Source organism: Chroicocephalus ridibundus, chromosome 1 (assembly GCF_963924245.1).
Source record: "Chroicocephalus ridibundus chromosome 1, bChrRid1.1, whole genome shotgun sequence".
Lineage (NCBI taxonomy): Eukaryota > Metazoa > Chordata > Aves > Charadriiformes > Laridae > Chroicocephalus > Chroicocephalus ridibundus.
In genome coordinates this window covers 50,070,138-50,097,222 of record NC_086284.1, presented here as the reverse complement: position 1 = coordinate 50,097,222, position 27,085 = coordinate 50,070,138, and positions in this window count along the sequence as shown.

Here is a 27,085-nt window from a genome sequence, read left to right as displayed (position 1 = left end):
AAAAAAAATAGGTAAATTGTATTTTTAGAGAAAAAGGCTGGAACCAAAACAAAAGAGAAAACCTGGCACCATTTGCTAGATGGAGAAGGCTTGTATTCCAATTCTGGGCCATATTTCGTATTGTCTTCTCAATTCTTAGGTTAGGTATTTGCCTGAAACAGGACAGGACTTGCACACATACACAGTGCTTTTCTGAATTAAGATTCACTGATGAACTGAATTATTGTCATTGAAAGATAGAAAACAAGAAGCAAATGAAGGCTAAAATTCCAGAAGTGAGCCCATAATTTTCTTTTCTTCTTCAAGTTCATGCTTCTACGATCTATACAGGAAGTGCACAAAAGTTTGACTGTATGTGTTGCTCAGTAAAGGTCATATTTATTGTAGGAAATGACAGTTTTTCCCAAATTACACAAAAATTCTTCTAGAGAACATATTGGTTTCTAAGACAAGTTTCCAGGAAACTTGGAAGCTGAATATAGTGATGCTGTATATGCAATACTTCGTGCCTACAAAAAACAGTTGAAGTTTGCATGGAAACTGACTGATGCATAAGAACAGGCAAGCAAATGTTTCACTACACAATCTGCTGTATAGACCAACATTTTTGCTGAAGCTAGATATTTGGTCAGTAATAATGTCATTATTAGGCAACATACTATATTTATATCTAATTTAGTACATATAATAACACATAGCAATATATAGTGGTATATAACAATACACACACACACATACTTATGTGTACACATATATTACTTCTAGACATTATATCAAATACAGAGAGCTTACTACAGTCACTTCTATTTTCTGTGAGGCTTGGTGTTTACCTATTCCTGTACTTAGTGCCTGTAAGAACGGCCAATAAGGGAAGAAATGCGATAGTGGCTGTGTGCCAAATGTAGATTAATCTGCTTCTAACATAAGCTCCCACACTGGCTACTACTAGTTGTAGAGTTGTCCCCAGCTTGCTGGCCTGTAGGTCATGGTACAGCACAACATAACACATTATGGGCCCTCCAGGATTCATCTGCTCAGAAAAGGTCTACATATGAGCTAGTTGGTTTAGGACGCCTTTACAATTAACATAAAGAATGAAACTCTTCCAAGATAATATTCATTTAATCTAAAGTAAGCACTTAAAATACGTCAGATGACCATTCCTGAGGAGTGTGATAAAAGACTTAACTGGTGACCTAGACAATCATGTAAAAGGGGCATGGGAAGGGTATCTGAAGGAGGAGAATAATAATAATAGTTCTACAAACTCGTATTTGACAAGCAAAGGAAAACACCTGGACCCCCGTAATTCACATCAAGTTGGTTTTTTTTCTACCGTTACTGTAAAGAGCCCAAACATTTTAGATATCCAACCTCCTTCTGAGTAGCGTTACATTCTGGGTAGTGTTCCTACATGTAATGTAGTGTTTGAAAACATCTCCTCTTGGATTAAGATCTGTCCCTATTAACTCTAATTGACCGTCCTCTGGCTCTTGCATTAAGATATAGGGCAAATAGATACGGCCCATGTTCTTTCTCTCTATCTTTCTTTATTTTATTGACTTTTAATATATTGTCTCATCTTTTCTAAAGAAGAACTTATATATTCACATTTTTTTCTGAGCTTTATCATCAAAAGGTCTTTTTCTGAACCTTTTCTGAAGCACTACGCTTCTGCTGCTGCCAGAAACATCCTGTCTACATGGGGCTGCTAGGTTTGACCTAGGACGTATGGGATGCCCATGCAAGAACTGGGAGGTTGCATAGGGTACATTGGTGCATCTCAAATGACACTAGATATCTCTGTTAAAGCAACTGAATCCAAAATATAGGGGTTCAAATCAGTTGCCATCACATAGGAATCTATCTACATTTTAGATACCATAAAAATATCTCACATGTCCACAAAGTCCTGGCAGATATGACATAAAATCTACAGTAGATGTGTCCTCCTCTGGAGCAACAGCTTGAGGTGAGGTGGAAAACACCAGGTCTCTCAAACATCATTGTATGTCAATGTATTGACAACTAAATTGAACCCAGCATCCCATCAGGCAAATTCTGAGCAGTTTAATTTAATTGCCTTTTCTCCTCTGCACACCATCCTGCTAATTTTTTGCCATCAGAAGCATTAATCTTCTTCTTCCTTCTCTTTAGGACCATAAAGACAGGAAACTGTAACCATACAATCTTTACGAGTAATTGATGAAAACATAGTGAAGATCACAATGGGCAACATTGTTCTTTGTGGGAAACAAGAAATGTTTTAATAATTACTTTAAACAGTATCTCGTAATACACAGTATGCATTGTCCAGACGAAAACATTGTACATACGGATATTTACTGCTATTATTAATGTTTAGGCAGTGTCCAGCAGCAGACTGTTCTTGAAGGTTTTTGTTTCTATTTTCATCCTTGTATATCATGAGAAACAATTGTTGCTTTGATATGCTGAGTTCGGAAGAAAATATTTCTTCCAGGAAATGCAACTGAATCCACCATTATGTTGAGTCTATATCTGTCTTTCAAAAGCTCTTTGACATATGGTAAAACATTTTTCCCCAAGGTAATTTGACTGTCCTTCAACAATTACTGCAATCAGTCATCCTGACTTTACGCAACTTTCTATTTGTTTGGCATACTATAAATTTATGCTTTTGTTATTGTGGTTTGTCCATTGCTCTGAGCATTGTCTTTTCTTGGGATCATACCAGATGCCATATCCATCACCCCATACCTGATTTCTGTCCTGTGGCTTTTCTCCCATCTTTTCTTATGGTATTTTGCCATTATACTTGTTTCTCTGCAGATTTTACCTTTAATTCCATTGCTGTTTCTTCTGTCTGTGAATACAAATTACACATATTGCCCCAGTCAATACTGCAGTTTTTCAGAGTGATCTTTCATTTTTTTTCTAGTTACTTATGAGAGGAAGAGAAGAACAGAAAGTGATTACTGCATAGCGTCTTCAGAAAATATGTAGGAAGCTCAACCCTCTCACAGCTTTGAAAGGTACTCGCAGGAATAGAGCCCAAAGCACTCTGTAGAAGAAACTTTAATTTTTATAAACAATGTGCAGTTAAAGTCTTTTTCCTCTTATTTCAAACAGCCTAAGAAGTAGGCTGCTATTGCAAAACACCTTCTGCAGCTGAAAGATGGAGGGGGTACTCCTAGAAGACAGCTCATCTTGAACAGCTGCACCTCAATCCAGCTGCCCATGTGTAAATCAGATGCCCAGGGGTGCTCACCTGGCCTCCAGGTGCCATTTCAAAAGGGCCTTTGTCTCCCCTAGCTTCTGAGAAGTTGGTATGTGGGGGTCGGTATCTTCTAAGTAACAGGTGACAAGACAAGAGGAAATGGTCCTAATTTGTGTCAGGGGAGGTTTAGATTGGATATTAGGAAAAATTTTTACACAGAAAGGGTTATCAAGCGTTGAAACGGTCTGCCCAGGAGCGTGGTTGAGTAGCGATCCCTGGAGGTATTTAAAAGAAGATGTAGTGCTGCGGGACATGGTTTAGTAGTAACTTGTCAGCATTAGGTTAATGGTTGGACTCGATGATCTTAAAGGTCTCTTCCAACCAAAACGATTCTATAATTTTATGCCTAGCCAACCTGATGCAGGTGACACAGGACTGTAGAGCATTTCAAACATCGATTGCCCGTGTTGGTAAACTTATTGTGTCCTTTCTGTCTACTTTAGGGTGAGTCCACCCCCTGGAAATACCGATTCTTCTCTATTTACTATAAGGAGGCATAAATAATCAGATTAGGTCTTCCAAATGGCAAAACTAGTGGGGCTGACACGCACTTCTAGCTGGTGGAACTGATCCCCACAGGAAGGATCAGACTTAGAGTGAGTCCTGATTTTTAGAGGGATTAGAATTAGAGCATTTTAAAAACACACGTGACTCTTGGGAGGGATTAAAACCTTTTTGTTTTAGGGTCTAAGATGAGTTTTAGGCCCTGGGAGTTAGAGGTGCAGACTCTCTGAGCAGATCAGTTTCTGGCTGTCCAGTACGGCTTACTGATGCCTCTGACAAGCTGGTGGATTTTTTACCCACAGCTCAAGATAGGATTGTTTTGTGATTCAATCTTTAACTGCTTTTTTTCACCTAAAATGCATCAACAAAAGGATAAAAGGGAAAAAAAAAAAAAAAGAGAAAAAAAAGGTTGGGTGGGAGGACTTGTTTGGGCTGGTGTTTGCTTCCCTAAAGTTCTAGCTTCTGGAGTTCCAGAAAAGCTTGGTGTACCCTGTTCAACCACCTAAATGGAAATGCCCTTTTAAAACCAGTGTTCCTATTTTTCCTGCTGAAGTTGGGAGGTGCAATTCTCCTTCGAACCTCAACTTCAGCTACTTGCCAGTATGGGGGAGTGGGATTTTTTTGGAAGATCTACATCTAAATGTGGTCTGCCTAGATTATAGGAGGTGTTATAGCACATATAAACCTATTCTCTCAATATTTCTGTAAGGTGTCCCCCTCCCTTAGGGCTTCCTCTAAAACATATGTAGTCCTTATTCAGTCTCATTTTCTCTCCGAGAAAACCATTCAAATGCATACACATTCTTTTCTGAGTAACAGGGAGCACATTAACCTTTTGAAACAGAAATAGAAACGAATTAAATAGGAAGATATTTACCAACTTAGCATTTTACATCCTCCCTATGATATTTATGTAACTGATATTCAAGTTTTTACTAATTTTATAACTACTATTTTGCATGGTTTCTTTTATCTCACTGGCATCTCTTACACATTGATAGATTTTCATTTTCCTCTGATTTTACTCCCTTTTAATGTTCACTTTATATTTTGACATGCTTGCTCTGATTTTCTTTCTGCAAAACCTATCCTCTTTTAGGCTGTGTCATTAGAAATGCAAAATGTTGTAAGTGTAGTTTTATTCTGATTTTATATTAAGCATGAAAAAGTGTTAGATTTATGTCATAAAAGACATAAACTACACTTGTATAACCTCTATCAAGGAACACGTTAGAATAGAATAAAAACAATCCAGCACTGTTTGCTGTCTACTTCATAGGCATATATTTAATTACGTTATGCTGCTCCTAAAATTCAAAAAGCTTAATCTTTTTCTGTCCTTAAATTAAACTCCCTGTGCTCTACAATGACCAAAACAAATAATCTATGACCTACAAACAAGACACTTGCATTCCCTAAAGATTTACTTCATCTTCTCCTCTAGGTTATACATCTTTGAACCTCTCTTTTCTGTAACGACCTTCTGGTGCTCATTAGCATGCTGATTACCATTAACACAGCTATAATGCAGCAATTTTCTTGGTGTATGTCGAGGAGAAATGCTCATCTGAATGCAGTCAAGGGACAAAATTAACTGCATAAATCTACAGCACAAACTGGATCTCATCCAACTTTACATGAGTCTTCCTCCCTCTGCTAGGTGTGACATCATCATCTTGCTCCCCGCTGATGGCTTAATAAGTATCCCCAGGTTCCGCACTATTTAATTTACCCCTTCTCTAAATTTTACAGTTCCAGTGATAGCTGACCACCTTGCTGTGTTTTCTCCTAATTTATGTTTACCTTTATTTTTTCTTCTGTCTCTCCTAATTAGTCCTCAAGTTACGTGTACCTTTATTAAACAATATTTATACAAATGCATATGTATCTATGTGTATACCTGTGTTTCACTACTTTCAAACTTTGTGAAATAATTTACAGGGAAATGGAACAGGATATTTTCTAGCAAATAATATATTTACAGAAGTAAGGTTTTTGGCTGAGATATGCATGTCCTAATTATTAAACAATTATTCTAATAAGAGGTGGTAAATACTGACCTAAGTATGTTGTTTGCTTTGAGTCTGAGAGACAAACTTTCCAGGAAAAAAGTAGAACAGTGTTATAATATATATATACAGATCTGAACTTTGTTTCAGAATGACACAAACAAACACAAAATCTGTTAATTTTTCTTATGGGATGCTGTGGTAGACAGTGGTAGACTGCAGCAGGAAGAGGATTCATGCAATCAAAAAATTATCTAATTCAATCAAATTTTTTTTTCTAAGTATTGTAATAAATAACAGTAAACGTCCACAGTTGTCTATATAGATCTTACTTAAATTCAATTATCCTTAACTAATATAATTTGGAATGAGGGGATTTAGTTTTAAAAGAGAACATAATTAAAAAGCAAACTGGCTTTGGATAAAAGAAGGAGATATTCAAAGAGAGGGGAAATAGGGCAAGAAAAATGATAACTGAAAAATGAGGAGGTAACTAGGAAGAAGAAGGAGAGGAAGAATCATAGAATAGTTTGGGTTGGAAGGGACCTTTAAAGGTCATCTAGTCCAACCGCCTTGCAATGAGCAGCAACAGGTTCAACTAGATCTAGATCAGGTTGCACAGAGCCTCATCCAACATGACCTCGAATGTTTCCAGGGATGGGATATCTACTACTTCTCTGGGCAACCCGTTTGTGTGTTTCACCACCCTCATCATTAAAAAAAAAAATAACAACTTCCTTATATCTAGTCTACCCTGAATCTAGAATCTACCCTCTTTTAGTTTAAAGCCATTACCTCTTGTCCTATTGCAACAGTCTCTGCTAAAAAGTTTGTCCCCATCTTTCTTATAAGCCCCCTTCAAGTATTGAAAGGCCGCAACAAGGTCTCCCCAAAGCCTTCTCTCCTCCAGGCTGAACAACCCCAACTCTCTCAGCCTGTCCTCATAGCATAGGTGCTCCAGCCCTCTGATCACTTTTGCGGCCATCCTGTAGACCCACTCAACAGGTCCATGTCTTCCTTGTACTGGGGACCCCAGAGCTGGACACAGTACTTCAGGTAGGGTCTCACCAGGGTGGAGTAGAGGGGCGGAATCACCTCCCTTGACCTGCTGGCCACACTTCTTTTGATGCAGCCCAGGATACAATTGACTTTCTGGGCCGTGAGCACATTGGCAACTCATGTCCAGTTTTCCATCCACCAGCACCCCCAAGCCTTTCTCTGCAGGGCTGCTTCCAGAGAAGAAGTGGATCAGGATAAAGATCTGAAAAATGCAAATCAGATGGGAAGGAGGAGAGAACAACAATAAAGAATCCTACTGAAGGGTACTATGGTCCCAGCGCCACTGGTGTCCAGAGCGCGGAACTTGTGCGACTCAGTCTTTCTTGCTTCCCTTAGGCTCAGGTTTCTTGGGGCAAAGAAGGAAAAGGCTCTTACCCTGGCACTGAGTAAGGACTTGACTGCACTATGCATCCAGATCTGGGAAATGGGTGGCTTCCTGTGCCTCATGATTAAGATATGGCTAGTGTGAATAGTGGGGAAGAAACAGGCTGTCAAGGAAGTGTATCTGTAGCACACCAGAGTCTTGTCCCCTTCCCTCCCTCTTCAGGGCACATCCCTCCTATCTGACCCTGCCCTCTCAGGGCCTGCACTGCACTCTCATGTTTTCGTGGGGAAAGAGAGGAACCAGGTGGAAGACAAGGAGGAGAAAGCAAGGCATAACTTCAGCAGTGCAATAGTCTCATCTCCTGATAGGTTTCTATTGCCTTCTGCTGTGTGTCTTTTGCATCATGACAGTCTTGCAGTATTAGTATAACTTCTGTGAGTGGCAACCATATTTCATGCAAATTTAAGACTCCTGCAGGCAGGATCAGTTATAAGTGCACCAATCCCGGCAGAGGTTTGTTCAACCTGTTCTTATAAACTTCCATTGATGGAGCTCTTACGGCCTCCCTAGGCAACTTAATCTACCACTTTACCACTTTACGGCTAGAAATGTTTCCCAGATGTCTAACTGGAATCTCATTAATTTAAACCCATTGATCCTGACATCTTTCAACATCTTTTATATAGTCTCCTCATTTTTCTCTCTACCTCACAATTCAGATTTTCCAGTCAATGTTACTACACATCTACCTAGGATATCAACAGTAAAGGGGAAAAAAAGGCAGGAAATTAAAAAAAAATGAGTAAAATAGACACCACTGAAATTTTGTGGGATGAATTCTGTCCTATGAACTGCAAAAGCATAAACTGGCATATGTGCTAAAGGTAAAGCAGAGGAGTGGATATCTTGAAAAAAGTCAGAGAAGCATCCCAAATGGGAATTTGAAGAACTGCAGAAGAGCTTTTCTACTACGCAAACTCTGAGCATCATTTGTAGGAGTGCAGTAGTGGAGGCAGGGAGTGGGGGGAATAATCCCAAAATAAAGAATGATAACAATTTTCAACTGCTTGAGAATCCAAACATCTTTCAGACCATTGGTTTTTTGCCAAATTGTGTTGAAACATAACACGGAATCATAGCAATTGGTCAATGGATTCAGAAATTACCTGCAAATCAGAGATATACAGTGAAAGAAACACACATTGGCATACACCTTGTTTCCTTAAGAAATCATCAGCATCACCCTCCCCTAAGAAAGAGGAGCATGAAGGTCCACTGCCTCTGTATGTCTGCCACAGAGACATCTGTAGCCACCTAAGTCATGGTGGACTCTTGTAGTTAATGGATGGAAACAGACTTAGAATCATAGAATCATGGAATCATAGAATCTTCATGGTTGGAAAGGACCTTTGAGATCATTGAGTCCAACCATACACACACAAAAAAAACCCCTACAATCTCTGCCAGTAGAGACATGCCCTGAAGTGCCACATCTAGACGTTTCCTAAACACCTCTAGGGATGGTGACTCAACCACCTCCCTGGGCAGGCTCTTCCAGTGCCTGACCACTCTTTCAGTAAAGTAATTCTTCCTAACATCTAATCTAAACCTCCCCTGCTGCAACTTCAGACCATTTCCTCTGGTCCTGTCATTATTCACTTGGGAGAAGAGGCCAACACCCACCTCTCTCCAACCTCCTTTCAGATAGTTGTAGAGGGCAATGAGGTCTCCCCTCAGCCTCCTCTTCTCCAAACTAAACATGCCCCAAACTTGTTTGGGATGTTATTTCTCTCACCAATTTTCATGGCCTACGTTGTGGTGACATGAATCATTCTCTCCTTGAAAGTACCTCTTCCTTTCCAGGAACAGAAAAGGAAGGTCAGACAATAGGCTCCAGTGTAGAAATCTGCAGCATGTTAGGTTATGTGAATTCCCTGTGAACTGTGTATATAGGCTGCCCTAGTCTTCATTTTCTGCCCACACACCAGTCAAAGTCACAAGAAGGGCCCTGACTCTTACATTGTATTTAGACCTTTGATCAGTTCATCACTGTGTTGGAGGAGTCACCCTTACATTCAATGCCCATGAGACAAAAACCCTTCAATATTAATTTTGCTGCTTTGAGACATATTCATATGAGAAAAGTATCATTGCAGTGACAACCATATCTTTGGAAATGAGGTAACTGGCTATGTCATCATTTAAGGTTTATATAATGTTAATCTCATACTTATTAGCAGCTTATTAAATCCATCCATTTTTTATTTTCAGTATATGAAGAAAATCTCTTTATTGAGCTCTCTGCAATGATGTCTAGAGAAATCTCCAGTTGTGCTTTCCCTAATACTTACTAAAAAATACCTTTCTGATCAGCTAACAAAATTATCTGTTTACCTGTTCCTCTTTTGCTTAGTGAAGTGTTGATTTCAGGGTTTCATTAGAATAGGAAGTTCATAGTTTCTCTTTTAATTTCATGCAAATGCTTCTAATTATAAAGAACTCATCTCCTGTAAAAAAAGAGCCACGAGGAAGATGCAGGAATAAAAAGGATGGGGTTTTCTGGTAAATAGAGAACAGAAGCAAAACCAGAAAAAAAATAGAACATTTTTGCTAAATATTGTTAACGCATGTCATGCTCAACAAGAAGTGTGAATAGCTTATTTTCTCTGCCTGATGGCTGACAGTAGCCAGCAGGTAATAGATTCCCTTGTTGTTGCTAATAACACTGACAAAGAGAAACAACAATCAGTTTAGTGAGCTGTATGAAAAATCAGAGATCAATATCATATTAAGTCATTCAGAAACAAAAGTCCTTTAAGCATTTTCCAAACACAGAATGGGGCAACGGGAGGATGCTGCTGTGGTGATGAATTGTACACCATGCGGTCAGTTAGATGAGACGATTACAGAGTAATATTTTATTCTAGCTCCTATGTGATTTGAGTATAAATGAAGATCTCATGAAAGCATAGGGCATCTAAATCTCAGGTGAGGTTACACCTACGGTAAGGTTTGTAACACTCGGTTCCCAAGCATCCTTGTTGTATACCTGGCTATGTAGCACTGCTATATATCAAAACAAAGCTGAAGGATCTACAGTAGCCTCATTTGCACCTTCGCTTCCAAGGGATGGAAATTTAACTCAAGGCTGGACCAGAGCACAGCTCACAGAAAGGGACAGAGGGAGTCATGGAAACTAGGATGTGCTGTGCTTGAATCACGTCCCTCACTGTGAACTCACTTGACTTTCCACTGAAGTGATAAAACTGAGGGAAGGAGGAAGTCTTTGCTCTCCAAATTAATTTCTTAACATGGAGCTCTGGATGCTGTGATCCTGTGTGTTCCCTGATTTTAGATAGCTAGATCAAACACTACGAAACGGAGGGGGATATCAAAAGTTCAGGGGCAAGCTGAGCATTAGGATCAAAAGAAGAGGAGGAAAATGCAGTCATACTTTACTTTTACAATAACAAAAACAAACACTAGTGCATATGTGGTAACAGGGAGGAAAAGGCACTGCTAATGGCAATCAGCTTGTCCTACTGGTCCAAAGAATCCTAATTATTACGTTTGGAAAAAGCTATACAATACTCTGGAGGACCCGGTTACAGCAAGCTCAGCAAAACTGCCTGCTGAGCAAATGCTGGCAGCTTTTCTGTCAGAGCCAGTGCTGAGTGCAGCTGGGGATACACTATTATCGACACCAGGAGACAAATTCAGCAAAATACTTGGGTGCCCGGTTCCAGAAGTTGCCAAAGTCCCACAAGTCCCAAAAAAAGCCCGCAGAAATCATAGAAGTATCTGAGACACCCAGCATGCTTCTGGTTTGGCCATAAAGTTTTCCTGGGGGACTACAGTCTGTTGCCTGGGCATGGATGAGCCATTGAGACTTCTCCTGTTGAGTTTCCCCTGCTTAAGTCACTTGCTGGGTCACATGTTGGATGCTGGATCATATCTAAAACACAGTAGCAACCTTGAAATCCACAGTCGCAATCACTCTCTTTCATAAAGTGTGCATTTCTCCCTTTCATGTAATAAAAAAATTCTTACAGTACTAGTTTAGTGACTGGAAGATTTCAGTTTAAGCTAAGCTTGGCTTTACAGTGTGCACTGTATGCGTGGGACAGTCAGGGAAGGGAGAGCACGGGTCTTCTTCAGCCGCACTGTTGAAAGCGTCCCACTCTGCAGAAGAGTTTGCGGAACTTTGCAGAAAAGGAATAAAGGGGAAGGAGGAAGAAAGCAACAGCGAGGACATGATGCTGTTGCCTAAATGCTACCCCTGGAAGTGCACTGGGTTATTTCATCCTCCTGGATGATGGGCTTCCCAGAGGATGTAATACCTACTCCCTTTATCCCATTTAGACTAAGAAAGAGGTAGTTATCAGGCTGGGCAAACTGGGGCAGTTCTGACATGGCTAACTTCTTGTCTGTGAGCTGATTTCTGGTTTTAGCTTGATAAAATTATTAGATGTTTTTATTTTGGGGGATCACAATTGTTGAAGAAATAAATCACTTTCAGAGGTGGATAAATACAGTGGATCTAGGGGTCCTTGCTTTTGTCTCTCCCCTTATTGCCATATGGAATATGGTATCATATGAATTACAGCAGCTGCCCTGACCGGTATTGGGGTACAGCTGGATTGTGAAGCGGAAGAAAAATGTTCTTTAGTTTCTAGGACTGAGCTCCTTCATCCCTGCTAGCCCTCCCCAAGCTGCATCTCAGACTGACCGGTCCCATCTCCACACCATCATTCCAGGTAGTCATTCGTTCCAAAACAAATTGAACCCGGAAGTGCTGCTTTCAGGTTTTTTTTTTCCTTCACCTCATGAGACCTCACCAAGTGAGGACTTCTGTGCCCTGGTGAACTGTCAACATAAAGCAGGGCAAGTCAGGATTTCCTCAGAGGAACATCAGTGTTGTGCATTGATCTTGTACGTAAAAGTCATACAAAATATGTTCTCTCTCTTTTTCCCACTATTTTCTGCTCACCAAAACCAAATCTTAACCTTTTTTATTATTGTGATGAAGTCATACACATTTAAGATCTCATCATTTATTAAACACTTCCTTAATTTCCTTCAACTCTTGTGGGAAATTCTACCTCGGGTGCAGACGTCATATGACACTACTTCCTGGTTTCAGCTGAGATAGAGTTAATTTTCTTTCTAGTGGTTGCTGTGTTTCACATTTGGTATGAAAGGAATGTCAATAACGCATATTGTTTTAGTTGCTGTCAAGTGATGTTTATACTAGTCAAGGACCTTTTTCAGCTTCCCATAGAAGCTGAGAAGGGGCACAGGCAGAATAGAATGGCCAATGGAATATTCCATACCATAGACGTCATCCTTGGTATATAAATGGCGGGGGGTGGCAGAATCTGTGATCTCTGCTCAGGTCAGGCTGGGCAACCAATTCACCAGATGGTAAGAGTGACTTGTGTCTTGTATATTCTTTTACCATTACTATTATTATTGTTATTGTTGTTTTAGTTTTCCATTATTGTTCTATTAAACAATATATCTTTACCTCAGCCCACAAGGTGGGTTTTTTTTCCCTTTTCCCTCCTTTTCCCCCTCTTCTCCCCACCCTTTGGTTGGGAGGGGTGGGGGAAAGGGAGTGAGATGTTGCAGGGTCCTAGTTGCTGGCTGGGGTTAAACCATGACACACTATGATGTAGATATATATATATATATATATTTTTATATATATATCTATATATTTAATTTACATTTGAAGATGAGGACTAAAATCAGACACACACACTGGAAATTAATCGCAACTCTAAATATGGCTAAGCTACTGTTTCTCCATAGTCTTATGTTTGTTTACTAGTATCCAAGGATTAGGTGCTTGCAAGGTATATGAGCTTCAAAGTACAGATTATATATATATAACACAAGTAAAAAGAAGTTGAGATGAACTGAATATACATGAAGATATAGGATCTGAAGGAAATTGATAACGGAATCAAAAGGGCACAGTAGAAATGTGTGACAAGTAGAATTAAAGATATCAGAAAGAAATTTTTGAAGTGAATCAACAAAAGAAATCCTAACAAAAGTAGTTGCATGGTACTACACAATGTGAGTAGTAACACAGAAAAGGCGTAAACGTCCAGCAAGAAAGTCTTTTTATAGATGAGAAAAAGCGACATGATATAGTCTCTTTAGAGGATGATGAAACACTTTCCAGTCTAAAAGCAATTCACTTAAAATACAGATACCAGAACTATCAACAAACAATTAACAGGTGACTTGCATGCAAGAAATTTAGTAGGTTTCTAAAAGAGGAGCTCCCTGGGCCATAGGTACTGTCTCTTCAATAGCCCTTAAACTACTTTGAAGCTCAAAATGCATAGAGCAAAATCTAAAGTAAATGGCTGAGATAATAATAGACTTATTGTCCTGTGAAAAATAACAGATTATATGGAACTTCATCAACAAATAATTAAAACATCATAATATAATTAAAGCAAATCAGTATGGTCTGCTGGAAATTTGGTCTTGATACTGTAATGTGATTAGAAGTTTAGTTACTAAAGGTAATTTTGTGAAGATAATACACTAAATCTCCTGTGAGGCATTTGACTTGGTGACATGTGACATTTGGATTATGAAATTAGAACAATACATTATATAGCACCAATTACGTAGATTAAAAACAGGCTAATTGATAGCTCTCCAGATGTAGTTGTAAATGAGTAATCATTGTAGACTGGGTACATTTCTGTCTGAGTTCCAGTGGGCTTAGTTCTATTTAACATTTTTATCAATGACCTGGAATAAAATATAAAATCATCACTAATAAAGTTTACAGATGACATAAAGATAGAGGGAGTAGTCAGTAATGAAGAGAAAAGATCACTGATGCAGAGTGCTATGAATCCCTTCTGGCCTCAACCTTAATGCGAGAAAACGGTATGTGTTTGAGCACAAGCATGCAGAAAAAGTAGCCAAATTTGGATTATCACAATGGGGTTAATTAATGACTGAGCATGGTTTGTGGCTCATGTTATATGGAAGGAAAAATGTTCCTATAACCCTGTTATAAAAGACTAGGTACAATTAGGCATCTTGTCAAGCAGCAGGCAAGCTGAAACTTAGATAAGGCATCAGGAACCCTTGTTCGGACTGTGACGATGTGCATAACTGTCACCGGTGGAACCCAGTTCTGTCCTCTTATGACTAAGAAGCAACTTTTATCCACCTCGTATGGCTACATATGTGACACTGAAGTGAACACTCTCCTAAAACAAGTCACTTGTGTGATTTATCTGAGGTTAAAAAGGACGGACAAGCATCCGGAGAAGCTGATCTTCTCAGTTAAAATGCTTACTAGGTCAACATATGGGAGTTACTTTGATCTTGGCTCATGCAAGATATCAGGAAAAAGAAGCCTCCTATTAAAATTTCATGTCTTATAATTAATGATCCCTTTCATAAAATTGCCTCTAATATCTTTGAATCTTAGACAGACTGAGTCTACCTGCAGGGAGAATTTTCTTTGCAGAGATGCATGGAAGATCATAAATTGCCCTGTTTTAGTAATTTATTGGGTCTTCGAGGGGCTAAAACTTCCTTTTTCTAAAGAGCAGAATTCAAAAGAAATTTCCTGCTGTAATGAAATTAAATGTGGAAGCGTTAAAGATCTGCAACAGAGTCAAGTATTTTATATACAATGCCTCACAATGAAACTTTGGATCTAAGAAAATTTGTTGTAAGATTTATTGTTTAGGATGCAAAAAAAATTAAAAAATAAAAAAAATAAAGCTTTCAGTGTATCGCAATGTTCTGGTTAAGTTCAAACCTGAGATGTCAGCTGACTGTCCAAAACTTATCCAGACCGTGGTTATGAGAAGAAATTAAATTAAGTAACACTTACAGTATATACACATACCGAAGTAGAAGGGAGTGCCCTTCCAAACAGAAATCTAAGTTGCGAAGCAGCTCACAATGAGCAGCGGAGAAAGCCCCTCACTGAAACTGTATCTGTAAGAAAGCTGCTGTGAAACTCAAAGTACACAGCGATGAACAGTTGGGAAGCTGGTGCAGGATGCATCCACTGCAAGCAGACACTTGAGCAGTTCCTAGACATTAGGAGCCCAGCAGAACCATCTGAAGGTCCATGCCCAGTTTCCCTAAGCTGCCAGTGAAGCAGGGGCTTGGATAGAATGCATAGGATTGGCACTCGGGATCTTTCATCGCAGGCTTTCCAAGGCAACTGCCTTTCTCCCTTTTCCTGCAGAATACATAATAATTGGTGAATCCCTCTATAAAATCAAGGCGTAGCCTTCAGAGAAATAACTGCTTTATACCTAGGTTTCTCAACGAATTATAATGTGGCTTTAGCAATCGCACTAATGATTTCGATTTGCTAGACATAAAATTTGGGTGGAAATCAGATCTCAATCCCAGTCTGCCTGGATCCCCCAGGCATTCACAAGCCTGAAATTACTTTTCTGCTAATACACTCTGCTACTGACTCGTATATTTATAAAAGCTCTTCAGAAATCTCAGAAATCTCTAGTTTGGGGCAGATCTAGAGCGGAGTACTTATGACAAGTTACACCTGAAAATTTTCTCTTTCACGTTTTTTTTTTTAATGAGATTAAATGATTATTAACTCTAAGCCTATTACAGCTTCAGATAAAGTAAGGTTCCCCTTTTCCACTATTGAATCGCTGGCCAAATTACACTAGCACTGGTTTTCATTTCTAGTAATTTAGAAGCTAGAGATCAAATTTCTTTTTTTTTTTTCCTTTCCTTTCTTTCCAGCTGTGTACGGTCTAACTACTGGTGTTAACAGATTCAAGACCTTCCACTGTTACCTCTCAAAGGCAGACAGAATTATTATTCCAGTTATTTTTCCATATTCTCATAGAGCAAAGCATTCTCGGAACTTTTTCTTATGCTTCTAAACGTACAAAGACTTGTGAAGAATTTATTCATCTCAGAAAAGGCTGGGTGCATCCTAAAAATTATTGTCGTTATTTATACACTGTTTTGCATTGTGTAATTGAATTTGGGGGTTGCGAAAGCCTTGGAGATTGAAATCATTTGCTTAAGTATTCACGAAACAAGTGTTGGAAGTGCAAGTTTGCCCAGCTATCCTGAGAGGTGGGACTCAGGAGAGGCCTGCTGCAGGATTCAAAGGAGACTATGGTCTTCAGATCCAGAAAATTCCTGGGTTTTGTGAGATTAAGTGCAGAAATCACAACCAGAAGCTCAAATTAATTCTTCCTAGTGTTAAGTGTCTAACTTAGAGATACAGCTCTTCTCATTAGTCCACACAGTTGCAGGAGGGAAAGATAGGCAACCACAGGAAGCCATGGGTAGAATCACTCTGTGTGTCTCTGTTGACCATGTGAGGCACCTGGACATCTCACATAACACACCTAACATCATATCTTCTACCTTCTGTGTTAAAGTGCACCAGAATCCTCTTCTGGGTTGTCGTAAGAAACAATTTTCAGATGTTAACCAGGTCTCAGCTACTGACGAGATGGGCAGAAGGCACTATAGCCCACTATTAGTCTCCTGGGCCGTCTGGTGCCCAAGAGTTAGTTTAAGCTCCACGCTGACCTTTTCATTCAGACTACAAGTTTCTCAGAGGTGTATCAAAGCTGGTAGCTGAAGTGGCAAACTAATCACTTGCATGTAGTGCATACTGCTGCAGGCACTGGGGTGATAAATTGTCCAATTTTACTAAGCGAGGTTGCTCGGATAGAAGAGACTCACAATAAGGGTATATACAGCCGTCTTTGTTATGGACTAAACAATAACAGGCATAGTTCTGATGCTTTTTGGTTTATATTTTTAATTGTCAGAGTCTTTCTCAAAAAGGGAAAACACCTTCAGTCAAAAGATTTTAAAAGCTGTAATTTGCATAAATATTTTAGATCATTTTTGAAGTAGCAGCTGTCACGAAAGGCTGTATTTCCATTTGTTTACAAAAAATAGGAAATCATTACCATTTTGATGTCCCCTGAGAATTGAAAAATACATATATAAACACAGAGCAGATTAACACGGAGAATGAGTGTGTGTCCTTGTATTCACAATGGTTGAGCTGCCCCCACTGCAGCTGGGAGCCATAAGTTTATACTTTCACATTGACCCCCATGATAATCTCGCTTTCATATTTAAATTATTTAATACCTTAATTTTCTCTTAAAGCAATAGTTGGATCTGCATGTTACTTTCTAATCTATGACTATGTCCCTTCACATTCAGGTGTTCAGAATATTTTCCGATAGTCTAATGATTTTTTCTGGTTTTGTAGATCTATTTATTCTGCATGTCAAAATATTTTTCACACATGCAAAACATACATAATGTAGAGTTTAGCTTAGTTGTAATAAGACAACAAAATTATTTGCACTGAAGCCCCAGATATGTATTACTGAGCATTAGAAAACATACTGGCATATGCAGTATCAAACTTATGTGAGCATCCTCTCATAAAAGTTGCAGACAAAGTAGACAGGCTTCATTTCAGGTTTGCCTGAGATCTAGCTTTTTATTCAAAACTACACATGACACTGACTGAAATTTCTTTTACCTCTTTTATGGACATGTAAAAATTAGGTACGTAGTCTAACTAGACATTTTGTCTGCTTTTAAATTCACTGTGGATAAAGAGTAAGCCATTGAGGACTATTTCCACCATCATTCCCCATTTACTGGCTACCATCAAACTAATTAATTTCCAGAGAATAAGGTATCAGAAAGATGGTACAAGGCCAATACAATCCCTTGTATGTTTTGGTTCCACAAAACCCCTTATGTTTCACTGAAACAAAACATTATGCAGATACAATCTTTACACTGAGGGTGGTGAGACACTGGAACGGGTTGCCCAGAGAGGTGGTGGAGGCCCCATCCCTGGAGACATTCAAGGCCAGGCTTGATGAGGCTCTGAGCAGCATGATCTAGTTGAAGATGTCCCTGCTTACTGCAGGGTGGTTGGACTAGATGGCCTTTAAAGGTCCCTTCCAACCCAACACATTCTATGATTCTATGATAATCTTAGCCCCACACTCATTCCATTTGAGCTCCAGGGAAAAGTTTGCATTACCAATAAAGTTTTTAGGTCTGTCTCAGCTGCTGATGCTATTGACACATTGATGGGACTCTGGCAGCCAGCTTTGTTATAATGGCACTGCAAAGGTATACATGCCAGCCTTGTGCCTATATTCGTGTCAGTACCTGAGCTGGTGCAATTACAGTGATGACTGCAGCAGCGCAGAGCTCAGGACAACCTAAATGCGAGGAGTTTGCCCAGCGTTAATTTGGAGTCCTTTCTGCCATAACTACATGACTCCTGGCACAAGAGCCAGCTGTCCCAAAGCCAGCTCAAGGAACTCCTACAGTAACTTCTATCATAGTTTTTGTTGTGGTATAGACATGTCTTAGGTGTCATTTAAAGGGTCATAGATGACAAATATGCCTTGTGGAAACTCGCAGTTTATGCATCTCTAGTAGTCACTGCCATGCCATATGTTCAGTGAGGACCAGATCCAGAAAAGGATTGCAATGCCATGGTGCTCAGTGATGCCATGCTTACTTTTCACATCCCAGCTCCTTGCATAATACTCAGAAAATCAAATTATGCTCCAAAGTTTTTTAACAATGGGGTGGGAAATGTTGAGTCTTTAAGATTAGGACCCACAACAGCAGCATATTGGCAAGTTAAAAGGAAAAAAGGGGAAAGATTTCAATGCCTAAAATAGCCAAGGGAAAGCACAAAAGGGAAAGAAATATTTGATATCTTGTCCTGTCCTGGAGTTAGGCAGCTATACCAAGAAGTGATGGAGGACACCTGGGACCACTGTCACTCTTTGCCTTGCATTGCATAAGTCCCTTAAGGGAACATTGGCTGGCTGGCTTTTTTCTCCTAAGAGCAAAGTAGAGGAAGCTTCAAGTGATGATGCTTGGGGCACCCACTGCAGACAGGTTCTGTGACCTCTTCAGCTCCTGACCTGCTCTCGGCTCCTACAGGAGGTGTTACTCAGTGTAGCCAAGTGTGCAAAATTTAGAAACTTTTAAAATGGATGTCAGTCTCAGCTCAGATGCGAGGCAGCATCGATCTGTCACCAGTGATAACAACATCAAAGTAAAATGGGGGAAAGGATTAGGTTTCTGTAGGCTACCATGCCTGCAGATGTTTGTACAATGGCTGTTGATGCATAACACAAGGAGTCACTGGGATACAGAGGTCCATCTTGTTTACTGTCTTTCTAAAGCTGATACCAAGAGAGGAAAACAGAGAAGCAGCTCTCCTGGTCTCAGAGAAAATGAAAAGCTGCAGAAACAATGGTCAGGATCTGGACGAGATAACCCCTTTCTAAAAGTTTTGTAACTACAAGTTGGTGAAGAGCATGTGCTGCCGTTCCTCATATAGTCACTGAAGAGAGACAGTTCTCTTTGAAAATACCCAAGAGCGTGAACCACCTGGACTGGTGGTCCAAATAAAGGAATAATGGAACAATTGCACTTTCCCATAAGTTTTTTTTATGGCATCTGTACCAGATTTCATCCCTATGAACCCACATGCAGAACGTTCCTGCTATTTACATCCTGTGCTCTCAATAACAAGACGTTTTTCACTCAAGTAAGATATACCTTGTAGCTGAGACACAGAACTGAAGTTTAAATGTCTCCCTCTGTTGCTTAGACTGGTTCTGCAGCAGCATGAGAACAGGACATGGAAACATCAAGCAAGAAGCCAAGATCAGCAAATGTTTAAAAGACAGACAGATGTGCACAGGAGCATGTAGAAAACCTGAAAATTTTCATTGAACTACTGATACAGTCCAGGCACAAGGATTTTAGTGGCAATCTTCTCTTTTATGGCTCTGTTAAAAGTTGCACATCGAGTCCACTGAAGTTGCTGGGTCTTTGGGTGATGTGCAGAGTAGGTAGGAACTGATACAGCAAAAATAACAGAGGGTTGAAAGGTAAGATAAATTAAGTTGGAGAAACACACTGTGGTAAATGGGGATATAAAAAGGCTAGTGTGTCAAGGAAGAGAACAGCTATCCTGCAGGGAAGGAGAACAGGAGGAAGAAGAGGAAAAGAGGAAGGATGAAAGGGTGAGCTGAAGGCTTGTGGCCAAGGTGAACAAGGCATTTGCAAATGGTAACAAAGCGTGACCTACAGGCTGAAGTGGTAGTTTGTTATGTTCTGCCTAGGAATGCATACAACTTCACAGGATTTTTTGTCATATGTCTTCGGAACAATCTGACTTAATCTTTCAGGCTAAGGGATCTACTTTGTGCATGAGCGGGGGCTGGGGTTTGTCCCTGAGCTTTTTATGCGCCTGAATCCTCCTCACAACAATGTGGAACTGAAGCTGAGGTCTCTTGCTTTAAACACTGAAATATCATAAAACAAGAAAATCTGTTTTGATATTGAAATCACCTTCCAGGCACAGCTTCCTGTGAAGGAAAACTTTTCTGTGAGAAAGGTTCCAGATAACATGGTTGTCATCAACTAATGCTGATGATTAGTGCTTACCTGGACTGTACTTATTTTTAATTTAAAAATATAGATATATATTTATTTGTTTCAAACCTTCATAGTTTTCAGTTCTTCTTAGGAAACTGGTATAAAATACAATAAGAAGAATGCTCTTTCACTCCTATGGTAGTCTGCAGGATAATTTAAGCATAAAAAATGTAGCGATACTGCCAAGCCTTTCCAAGCGGTTTAAATAAGCATAATTCATATGTGTTATAAAAAGTATATGATCTCTACACATAAATAAAGTTTGAAAGAGTGCATAATTCACAGACAGGAGGCTGAAGAAAGCATGTCTGAAGTTGGTCAATAGTCTCTCAATCTATATAGACTAGTATTAGTACATCTCACCTATAGTTTCTGTTAGAGAAATAAAAATTTTCTACAGTGCTGATAACATGAAAGGAAACAAATAATTGGATGATATAGCCTGTCTATGTTTACAACTAACCTTCCTATAAAAGCAAGCATTGAAATAACATCTTACTGAAATTCTTTGCTGTAAACGATAACATAAAAGTGGTATTGGTGCTTTAAAATATAGACTAAATCTGCTACATGCACTATTTTATGGAAAATTTATTTCAATACATTGGGACAAACTCTGGCCACACACAGAGTATATTTGGGAAAGGGGAATTCTAACAGAAAACAAAATTTTACTTCATTTTTAAAAAAGAAATATTTTAGACTAGCAGTTGAAAATAATAGAAAGAAAACAAAATTTAATGTAACCTGGAGTATAAAATGTTACCTTCATTTAGAAAATATTAGGAAATTAACATGCAGGGGTGTGCTGATCTAATATATATTGGAATACTGGGCAAGTTACAATTTCTTGTGCCCTGACATGTTTTGTTATGATAAAGGTTTGGCAGGGTTGGTGGGAAGAACTTCTTTGTGCATTGTATATAACTGCACAACCTTTGCTGTATCAACTTTATGCTCCAATAAACAAGACAATAATGACAAATTATCAAAGCAGTCCTCAGATGTGACCCTCAATTGGAAGTGCAGCAATTTAATGAAGACAAAAGCTAGGTGAAAGCTGCTAATATCATTTACTGATAAACAGATTTTCTCAAGAGGCTCCTAGCTCAATCCCCTGAGGCCCCATAAACCTGCATAATTCCATTTAAAATATCGTGCAATTCACTAAATTAGTCTTTGAACATCCTTACTATCCAATTACGAAGCCCCAGCATGGACAGAATAATGAAATTTTTCAAACTGTGGAATGCATGTGATCTTAACAAACTTATGACAAACACCGAAATTAGCTTTCAGTTTTGAAGCCAATGTAGACTATTGCTAATGCTTCAAGTCAGAGATAAAACAATAAAACACTATTGCAGTGGTTAAGCAGGATGTAAAAAAAATAAATCTTTGACTTACACAGAATTCTCAACACAGCCTACCTTCAGGAAAAAAAAATCATAAGAACTTGAATGATGTTTTTGCATTTGCAAGCTATTTGGCCTGCTTAAGTTCTAGTAAAAGCTATAGTGAATAAAGGGTACAAAATACCTCCTGGACAGTTTTATCTTCCAGGCAGGCAGAAAAAGGCGAGAGTTTCAGAAGTGAAATTTATTTCTGTTCAAGCATTGCAAGCTGTATTATTAAAGTCGTTTGTCATGGTTTGAATATTTCTGCCTGATTCACCATTAAATTGGCCTTCTAATTACCAACTTTGTCATGAAAAGAGTTGGGCTGCTTCATTCACCAGAAAACTTCAATCCCTTAATAATAGTTTGGTTCAAATAGTGGGGGAAACATTGTTATACTTAAAATTTAAAATGGATACGATAGACACTACAAAAAAAAAAAAAAAAGAATCAAAACTGAAACAGAATCCATTGATAATGGTTTCAAATGCTACCCAGAGAATATTTAGAATTTATTTTTAATGAAAGATTTATTAATTTGTATGATAAATATTTTACCCTTTAAAAATTCAAATTCATTTATTTTGACAGTATATGCAAAACTGAAATGAATCCGTGTAACTTAGGGCAATGAATATTCACTTAGATGAAAAACTCCGCATACCAATTCCTAACGTTATAGAGGAATTGGGATCCTCTATACTCGGGACAACGAACAGAAGCACTTGTGCAATTATTTGGCAAATTTGTGCATTCATTTAGAATGATCATGCATGTTGATATTGTAATTGCACTTATAAATGGTTAGGCAGATATTGAACAGCCTTCTTGTATCAGATATTCTCATGAAATTGTGATAGCGACGCTGTGCACGCAGCTGTGAATGACTTTCTTCGATAGCTGTGGCATGCCAGGCGCTTCCCCTTGCAGCTCTGTACAGTGAACTCTCGGCCTCACTGGAGCTCAGTTGGTATGCCAAATCACATTTAAAGGTGTTTTTAAAGGTGAATGTGGGCTTTATAATACATATTTCACTATAGGATAAAAATTTTGTCTTTCCTCTGTGATAAGCATTTTAATCACAAGAATCAGGCCGCATATAATACATAGACTATATATTTACATGCAGTCTACATCTATATATATCCATCTATACATTTTTTTTAAGATTTCAGTTTTTACTAATCTATCACAAAAATTTAGGAAGCTGAGGATTAGTGCCTTTTTCTGTATAACAGGTACTCGTCCTTACTTTATTTTGCAGAGCAAGTCTGGAAATATCGTTAGTGTAGGCTTTTAATCAAGACTTGGTATCATTCTGTTTTCCTTCGGCCCTTCTTGCCCTGGCATAAAAAGAAAGATTTGCCACATTAGGTTATGGCAGTAAATCCATTAGTTCCAATATCTCAATATTTGGCAAAAAATCAGGTGAAAAACCCTCCCAGTCTACCCATACAAAAGATGCAAAACTTTGTTACCTATACCTGGATGTCTCCTCAGCTGCAGACTGTGAATCCATGTCTACTAATGACTAACATGTCATGGATACCAACCGTTTCTGCAAAATGCTTCTTTTTCAATAAGAAAATGTATTTAACTGCAGGGTACTTTCACAGAGGATGTTCTTACTGACTGTGTTACATGACTCAGGGGGTTACGTGCAGGAAATTGGCACAGACTACAAGAAATTACAAATAAGCGAATAGGAAATTTGGAGTGCTAGCATGAGAAAGGGATGTGGTAACAGCAAGCCTTCAGAAGATGACAGTGAGTTACAGAAAAGCAAGGACCCCTTACGTCTGAGAAAGGATTCAGTCTCGTGGATTTCTGTCTGTCCTTGCCCAGTATAATCCTCCTCCATACTCTTTTTCCCCTGTCCCGCCGCACGTCTCCATGAAATGCAACAGGAGTTGCAGTTTGGTAGCTCTGCTAAATTGGGTTTCTGATCTTCAGAGTGAAGTAGCAGCTCAAGCTAATTGCTTCTGGGTTGCCTGTGTGACTGTGTTCTCATGTAAATCATTTGCCAGCTTGTGCCTGAGCATCCTTGCTAGGTAGGGAGGGCACTTAGTCTGCTCTGGACTAGGGTCAGCAGAGGAATCAACGTGGCGGGGGACAGTTGTATAGTTTGAGCTACAGTGCAGCTTTGAGACCGCAGCTGATACAGCATAAACAGAGCCAAAGAAATCAGTGTATCTGCCAACAAAGCATAAATGGAGAATGTAACTGAGAAACTTAGCTTCCTGCAAGCTGTTTGCTAACATATCTGACCAGGCGTCCAGGGAAAGCCTAAATTTCGTCACCTGAAATACAGGGATCCAGAGAAAATCAGAGACGACGTCATCCTGCTGAAAATTGCTTCATACCTGTTGTTGCTGGGGTTTTTGTTGTTTTTTTTTTTTTTTTATTTTACTGTGGCAAAAGTACCATATCAGCATCCTGGAGGAGATATGCTTGAGGTCTACACTACGGAGAAAAGCGGAAGATCAAGGGAAGAAAGAAACTTAGAAGAAGAAAGAAAATAGAGACAAAGATCTTTCTGGTAGGGATGCTGTCTTTGTACAATGTCAGCACAACGGTGTCCTGGCTATTATCTAGATATCAGCGTAATATAAATGATAAATTAAAATTATAACTAATAAGAAGACAAGGGTGGAAGGAAGACATTCTCAGAAATAAAACATATTGCCATGATTGTAAAAGATGAACATTTTTCTTATTAAATGATGATCTTGCTTTTTAATATCGGCATTATAATAGACTATACCATGAATCTCTTTATCATACCTAAAGCACCGTTAATTCATCTTTCATGAATACATTAGAAGAGAGGTTTTTCCCATAGGCAAACACATCATACATATTTGCAAATGTCTTACATAATGATGCAAACACTATGCACAGAGAGTAGCTGTATTAGGGTGAAAGGGAGAAACAGCACATGCACAAAAAAGACTTTCATTCAATTTCATTAAATACTTAAACCGACAAAATAAAGTAAGTCCAATTTGCTGTATATAAATCTTGCAGGCAAGGAAAAGGCTGCTGCTTAAATTTATTCTTTAGCTTAAATTCAGCTATTCATAATAAGGAGTTGACGACTGCAGATAGAACAAATGATTTGTTAACACATCGATTGCATTTGTTCTTAAAATAAAACACTGTTCATTTTGCAGTTATATCTACCAGCAAATTCCTAAATATCTTCTTATTTGGGAAACAGTGCATGCGCCATACTCTGCTTTAAAAAAATCTTATTGATATACTACAGTATGGAAATGAAATTGGAAATCACAGCCATGGACGCAAAATAAATAGTAGTCATTTTATTTAGCTTGTTACCATCTAGTCTAGTCCAAGAATATTACCTTAACGGCAGTCTCTGAATTCATGAAGAGTTACATAAGGGCCCTGTTGTCAAACATAAAAACAACCCATTTACTGCCTGTTTTGCATCTACACAGGAAGTTTTCTTTCATTATCCACAAGCCCCTAGATCTTATTATAGCCATTGTTTAATTTGAGCTCTGTTTTACAAACGACACTTGTACTGGCCTCATGGGGCTGCTGGTAGAAGTGTGGCTGTCTCCTCCCCTTGTGTCAATTCTTTTGTGAACCTTTATAATTAGCCACTTAACAAATTGAGGAAAATGAATCTGTGGATGCGAAGGGCTCGCTGGTGCTAAGTCAACCATGTGACAGTCCAAGCTGATACCTAGAAAGTCATGGCACTCAGCTGCCCAAAGGGTTAACAAAACCCCATTATGGTAGGTTAATACATAGAAATGAGGTATGCGATCACCAAGAGAACCTAGAAAAGTTAGAACCATTTTCTCCAGTTGAAATATGTATAATTCTTTCAAAATGAAGGGCTTCAACCGTGGTGCCTTTCTGGGAGGAAGTTACCAAATTGTACAACAGAGTGAGTCACATATCATGGCTTAAAGCCTATGCTGGCCACCTCCCAGAGTTTTATCTATGGGACTTTATAGGCAGAACGTCAACTCAGCAGTTGTCTATTCCAGAAAAAAATATGCCCTGGCTTTTAGCATGTCACATTTCCCATGTTCCTGTAAGATACACCACGGTTAATTTTCTGACATTAGCTTGAATTAGTAATGTTATTTCTAAAAAAAAATATAGCTTGCACTCATACACACTTTTTCCCTGCAAAATATTATTTTATTTACTCTTGCAAAATATATTAGTCTTATTTGTTTTGTCAACTAAAAAACAATATCTTGTTTGGGTTTTTAGTAATCAAAACGTGACATTTTATTTTCTGTGTTAACCTTTTTTTTTTTTTCTGTGAAAATATGATTTCCTTAAAAAAAAAAAGTGGAATTTTTTCGGTCAAAAATGTTTTTTGCTAGGATTTTTTTATTTGGATTATTGCCTACTGGTTCTGTTGTTTATATAGTAAAAGGATTTCAGGTTGCTAATTTAATATGCGTATAAATATATATATATGTACACACACACTTGTATGTGTTAACACATATCTGTAGACGTTAACCATGCTTACAGCTATTAATGTACCTAAAAGTGTGAAAACTTTTTTACATGAAATGCATTTTACTTACTGCAGAAGCAACCTTTGGACCAGGAGTAGGAATGAGAATCTCCCCCATTCTCAGGTGAGTGATTTAACTACTGAGCCCAATTAGTCATGACATCATCTTCCTGTGTAGTGGGAGGACACCAGTAAGAGAAGGGGAGTAAGCCCTCCCCCCTCCCCCCGAACAGATGGTTGCTCATTGATTAGGGCATCCCTTGAGAGGTGGGAACCGTGGGTTTGAACCTCTGCCAAGGAAAAGGGAATTAAATTCTTTAAAGTGGGTCTTCTAGCCACTGAAAAGGAAAGCTGTGGTGCGAAGACATTTTGCAGAAAAAGACTGCTTTTTGAAAGGGATATAATGCAGTTATCTGAATCTGGAAAGGTGATTTCAGGGTGTGAATTCAGGTTGATGTTGGATCTTCATTGAGCAGGGCTGCTGAGCTGCTGGGACATAAAACACATTCCTCT